We start from the raw sequence: 6,041 nt of genomic DNA, 5'->3' as shown, positions 1-6,041 counted from the left end.
TTGTGATTGCTAACTTTAAAGCTTTAGTGCAGCAATCTGTGTCGATCTCTATAAGCTCTTAAACGGCATCTGCGACTCCAAAAACAATGTGGGCGCTACCTAACACGAACAAGAGCTGCGCGGGAAAAATTGCGATTATTTGCTAGGTGTAAATCTTTTCAAAGAGAACAAAAATACAAAATTTTGTTTCGGCCAGATGACGTGCGTGTGGTCTAGACAGATCACCGAAGGACCACAGATTCTAGCCCAAGCAGCAGCTCTGCGTCAAAGGTCATATGCAGGGCGATAACAAATGCCGGGAGATTATGCAAACTCCCTGCGTCGTCATGCTAGCAGTGGGAACAGGGTGAGACCGACTAACTGGAACGAGAGAGCCGACCTTGAGAGCCGAAGCAAGGGAAGGGTTACAACGTCCGAGGCCAGTCCTTCGCAAGATTGCATACCACGAAGCAGGCGGAACACAGAGGCCGACACAGGTAAACAAGGTAGGAGATATAGGGGCGTTGGGGCTCAAGCTTAGCAAAGAAGGTCTCCCAGGCTAAGAAAGGTCAGAGAGGAACAGATTGATCAGCTAAAAACTGATCTAAAAGTCAAGCGGATCATATCTCACAGGATAGAGATTCAAATTTTAAAGAAACAACATGGGCTACCAGCCTATCCCCTCATCAGCCTTGGCCCGCGGCCCGTAGCCGCCGCCGAGAGAGGACAAAGTGGTTCCTGAGGCGACCCGCCCAATACCGGTGAAGTGCAAAATTAAGAAAGAGGCCCTATTCAGCTGTTGGAAGTTAGAATGATGAACCTGGAAAGGAAATGAGAAGAGTTAAGTTTTCACCTGAACACTCAAATTAAGGTCTTTCTAGGCGCTGTCCAGAAGCAGGCAGAGGCTAATCAGATACAAGCTGAGGAGTCTCAGAGATTGCGTACTGAGTTGACTGCCATTAACATTTGGCAGCAAAATGTGGATCAAGTTGCTTGGAAATTGCAAAATGGCCAATCGCACTGAAAACCAAATTTGGCACTAGAGCTGTGGCGGCTTCCACCGTAAGCGGCGACTTCGGCAGCAGTATCTTCCTCCAGTGCTCACGATTTCACTTCAGGAGAAGTGGGACCCGCGAAATTGTCAAGATATCAAGCGTTTCATATCCCCGGGGCGACAAATCCATGGTCACGATGATAGTGCAATGAAACATTGCGGCGATAAGAGGCGATCTGGATTCGCGGGAGGTCAAGAACGCCTGGGTCGAAATTTTAACAGGCAAGGAAATAAAACCCAGCCGCTTTCTATAATGAATATATACAGCTCGCTTTAAAAAAAGGAAGGTGAGGTTCGGAGATCTGCTACGCAAAGCTCTCAAAATTAGCGCAAGCCAGACACTTGTGGTTTTAGGAGATCGCATCGCCTGGCCTGGGAATTCCCTAATCAGTATCCAAAAGATAGACAATTATGGGAGAACATGCGAGAACAGGTGTTTTCGTTACACACTGACCCACGCCAGTGGGAACAGCGTTAGTGTGGATACATTCTCGGATCGCAACCTCACAAAAAACGTCGCTGGCCTCGAGTGGCAACCCGGGGGATAAATTTTGGGAGCGACCAATACAGACTGGTATTCATCCTCGAGGAAGGCCTTAAAATGCTCATGGCACGCGGGCCAACTGCCGCCGAATGGGACCAGCTTAGAACAGCCAAGATCCAACGAGGAAAGGAAGCCCATTCGGGGAATGGGTGGAGCAGCTAAATTAGAAAGTTGGGGAGTTTACCAGCCTTAGAACGAGAGGGCGTCCCCAAAATTCCCGATGGTCGTCTTCTGCACACCTTGCAAGGCTACGCTAAGCGTGAAAATACGTTAAGGCAATAAAATTGGAACTGATCCGTCCAGACGACATTGGCGCGACAGAGTAAGAAAATTTTGATTAGTAATTTAAATGATGTGAACGAAATTTGGGCTGCAAATGAGACCAGATGGAGGGAGAAATGAACCTCGCCAAAACGTGGGGTATCCTCTGCCATTTGTTCGACACGGAAAAGTCGAAAATTCCATATCGGGAATCAACCTCACCAACGCTCGGCACCCGTTTGACGGCGGCGACAACAATTTGAGGCAGAACCTAATACACCTTTACGTGGGTGAGACTCAAAAAACGTACCTTCAAGACTATGAAGGCGCGCAAAACCAGGCGCTTGATTCCCCCATGACAGAAGAAGTTGAAATGAAAGCAGATGTCACAGAGTCGGCCCCGGCGCCTGACTGGATTAATGCTAATAAATAAAATAATATAATAATAAAATGCTAATAAACTTGGATGATACCTCGATAGCTTGCCTAACGGGAACCTTGGAAGAATTCTGCGCCCAGGGCTAGTTCCCGCAGTATTGAAAATCGGCAAACGCCATTTTAATTCCTATGCCGGGCAAGCCTCCGCCGCTCGGGAATCTCATCCCGATATCGCTTACCTCGTGCTCAGCAAAGCTAAAGGAGCACGTCATCCAGACAAAATTAATCGGGCACATGTAAAAGTAAGACCTCCTTCCATCCTCGATAAGCAGCGTTCGTCCTCATCGGTGCACGCAGGATATCCTGCTCCGATATAAATGCATCATCGATTCGCTGGTGAAGGACGCACCGTTGATCCTAGGGCTAAACCTGACAAAAGCTTTTGATAATGCAAAGTACGAGTCAGTACTCAGCGGACTCAGTTATCTAAACGTTGGTTAAAACCATCTATTACGTGCTAAAGTTTCTTTCTGGCAGGGCAGCCCGTGCAAAATTCCATTTTTTTTAATCTTCCAGAATCTGGCGGGGGCATTCGCCAAGGCTCCGTGCAGTCCCCCCCTACACTTTAAGGTGTGCGCTCCCCGGGCAGTTGCAGAACATGAAGGGGATAAACTTCAGTCTCAGCGCCTTGTGGTGAATGGAAATTGAAATGGTGGAAATTCAACAAAGCCAGCGAGCGACCCACTTTCGAGGCGGGCGGTCGACAGAGGATTGGCTTGTTCGCCAAAAAAATGGGAACTATTAAGGTGCGAGGTACCGTTGGAAATTCGAATTTAGATAGCGGGATCATAATTGAAAACCAGAGCAAATACGTCTGCTCTGTCTGGTTCTCCGTCTTACGGCCACAACGAAGAGCCCCTGAAGCGAATAGAGAGACACGCGATGCAGACACCCGTCTCATAAGCCGCGTTGCGAGCATATGGCGGGAATTAAAACGAAATAATTGAATGAGGCTGTTAAAAGGTTTCATAGTCTGCAGAGTTAGCTACTCTGCGCCTTACCTCAGCTAGACGTCAACGGAAAAAACGAAATCGATTGATTAATACGTAGATGCGTCAATTGCGCGCTGGGCTTTTCCACGTACACATCCACGAGGCGGCATCTGTCGTTGTGGATGCACAACATGTGGGTGGAACTGGCGGATATGGTGCATGCATCCCAGAATGAGATTGCGCGCCATAAAAGTTAGTAGGACTATCCTAGGAATCAATCCCGACAGGGGCCGCACCCCGAAGGCAGAGAATCCGGAGGAATTCATGAGGTTGATAAGAATCCTCCTATACCTAAAAGTACGCACTCAGAGCATAAAATAAGATGAAGAGAGATGATGCCATTAGTCTCCGGTATAGTAAAATGGCGTTGGAGCAGTTAGCGTATCTGGACGCCGCGTGTGGCCACAACGTCGAGCTGTAGCCGAGGTATAGGCGGCTGTAGAAATGGCATGGCGGCTGCGGTAGTAAGGGCGCGCTCCGCAGCTGGGTCGGAGGAGGTTGCAGTAGGACTAGCTTCCGTCGGCACGGAAGCAAATTTTATCCCGCCGCAGCGGAAGGATTTTCCCGCTTTGGCCAAAATCCTTGAACAACGACCAGTTCCGATAAAAATACCGTGATCTGGACATTGGCTCATGCCGCCCTCCCCGGCAAAGAAGCGGCCACAATCTAGCTCGACGTTTATACCACCGGACAATTGATGACCCCCTCGAAAAAGGGAGCAGTGAACGTAAGGTAAAATATTGGGAACTCATTCAACCTTACAGACTGGAACTTCGACTGGTACAGCAACCAGACACCCCGTTAATTATAACGGAGGCAGTGGTGTGGAGACGACTTTAAGAATACAGGTACCCACAGCCGACCCTGGAAAACCACACGTTCCGGGATGTAAGATCAGACAGCCATCTGATCCATCCCTCTGCATCTAACGTCAACACGGCGGGTTGACAGGGTTTTTTGATCACATAATTTGGGAATGCCCAAGTTTTCCTGCAAAGCTGCTAAATATTGATACTAAAGCACCCTGGGAAAACCCTGCTGCGTAGTTCGGACCCTAAGCTCCAGCTCTGCCTAGTCCAACCGATTAGCTGAAGAGGCTATAGAGACACAAGATCTCCCGGACAGCATCTGAAAGCGTGCCTCCTCCTCGCAGACCTAGTGCAGAGAGGAGGGGGGTGCCGTTTCTGTCGGAAAACAAAAGTTATCCCTCTTGATCCCACTTGTTATGCTTAAAGAGGAAGTTTCGCTAAGAGTGTCTGGAATGGGGCAGATAGGGATTGGGGTAGATGGAGAATACTTTTGTAATCTGCGATTCGCTCGTGATATTGTCTTGCTAAATAACTCAGGCGATGAATTACAAAGGACGATTTATGAGCTGGGCAAGACTAGCAGAACGGTGGGCTTGAAAATTAATATGCAGAAAACTAAGGTAATCCATCCTAGGGAATGAAAAGCAGTTTGCAATTGCTAGAGAAGCACTGGAAGTAGTAGATGAACATATCTACTAGGTCGGGTAGTAAATACAGATCCGGATCATAAAAGAGAAATAACTAGGGGGATACGATTGGGGTAGAGTGAATTTGGCAACTGCCGCAGCTTATGACCAGCTTGCCGGTATTGCTCAAGAGGAAAGTATGTACCAGTTACATGCTACCTGTACTCACCTATGGAACACGGAGGCTAGCGAAAAGGGTGCTGAAGCGCAAAATGGTAGGTGTAACGTTAAGAGACAGAAAGTGTGCAGAGCGGATCAGAGAAACAGCTCCAGTTAATGACATTCTAGTGAAAATAAAGAAAAAATGGACATGGGCAGGGTATGCAGAGCGAAGAGAGGACGTCGAATTGTCGCTTCCTTGCACGTGCACATTCAGCACGTGCAAATACGCAAGTCACAAAGCGCTTCCTTGCTGTAAATAAAAAAATACAGCCAAACAGTAGAACCAAAAGCGGGATTCCATATGGTTTACAAACGCGTTCAAAAAGAACGAGCCATCCGAAACCGGCAGTCTTCTTTTTTTGTTCATGTTATTTATTATATTGAAACAATGTTCGATGCGGACGAAATATGTTCGGATTATTAGGAAAACATCATCAGATCATCACGATGCTCAAGAGGACACGCCTAGTGAAAAAAGCATTAAACAACCATGTTAGGGGCTGCTTACTGTGTTCTTTGTCGTTCGCATCGATATTGTTTTTTTTTTTCGTTAAGTAAGGCAATTGACCTTTTCATCTCTACTGTTAAAGAAGCGCACAACACGAGTCGTGCAGTAGGCATACCAAGCAAAAGGGGGCTCTCTTAAGGCACAACAGCACGAATGCAGCCTTTTAGAGAAAACAAAAAGCTGATTTCATAGCTTCATTAAACCAAGTGTGTAGGCGAAACCTTCATTAGTAATGATTACATATGAAAAAGCTCTTTATTCATAGAATAATGGGGTCAAATAGAGCAAGAATATGGGGAAGACGCCAAGATGAAGAACAGAGAAGACGGCAAAAAGACGAAGGGAAGGAAAAGTAAAAGACTTGAAGCAAGAAGATTCGGAAGAGGCCAATAAGAAGAAGGGGACTACAGAAGTACGGAAGTTGTGGCCTGCGCCCGGCACGGTGACCTTGGCTTTGCATGGTGTATTGCAGCTTCGGCTTCAAAAACTTTGGTAGTAGCCTCTTCTTTAAGGCGACGGCTGGGGTGATGTGCACCCTCGTATATCGTAGCTGCTTCGACGACTCCGCGACCTGCGCTTTATGCAGATTATGCAGAGCAGAACATGAG

Source organism: Amblyomma maculatum, chromosome 11 (assembly GCF_055883805.1).
Source record: "Amblyomma maculatum isolate TAMU_Amacu chromosome 11, ASM5588380v1, whole genome shotgun sequence".
In the NCBI taxonomy this organism is placed as follows: domain Eukaryota; kingdom Metazoa; phylum Arthropoda; class Arachnida; order Ixodida; family Ixodidae; genus Amblyomma; species Amblyomma maculatum.
This window is presented reverse-complemented; position numbering follows the sequence as displayed.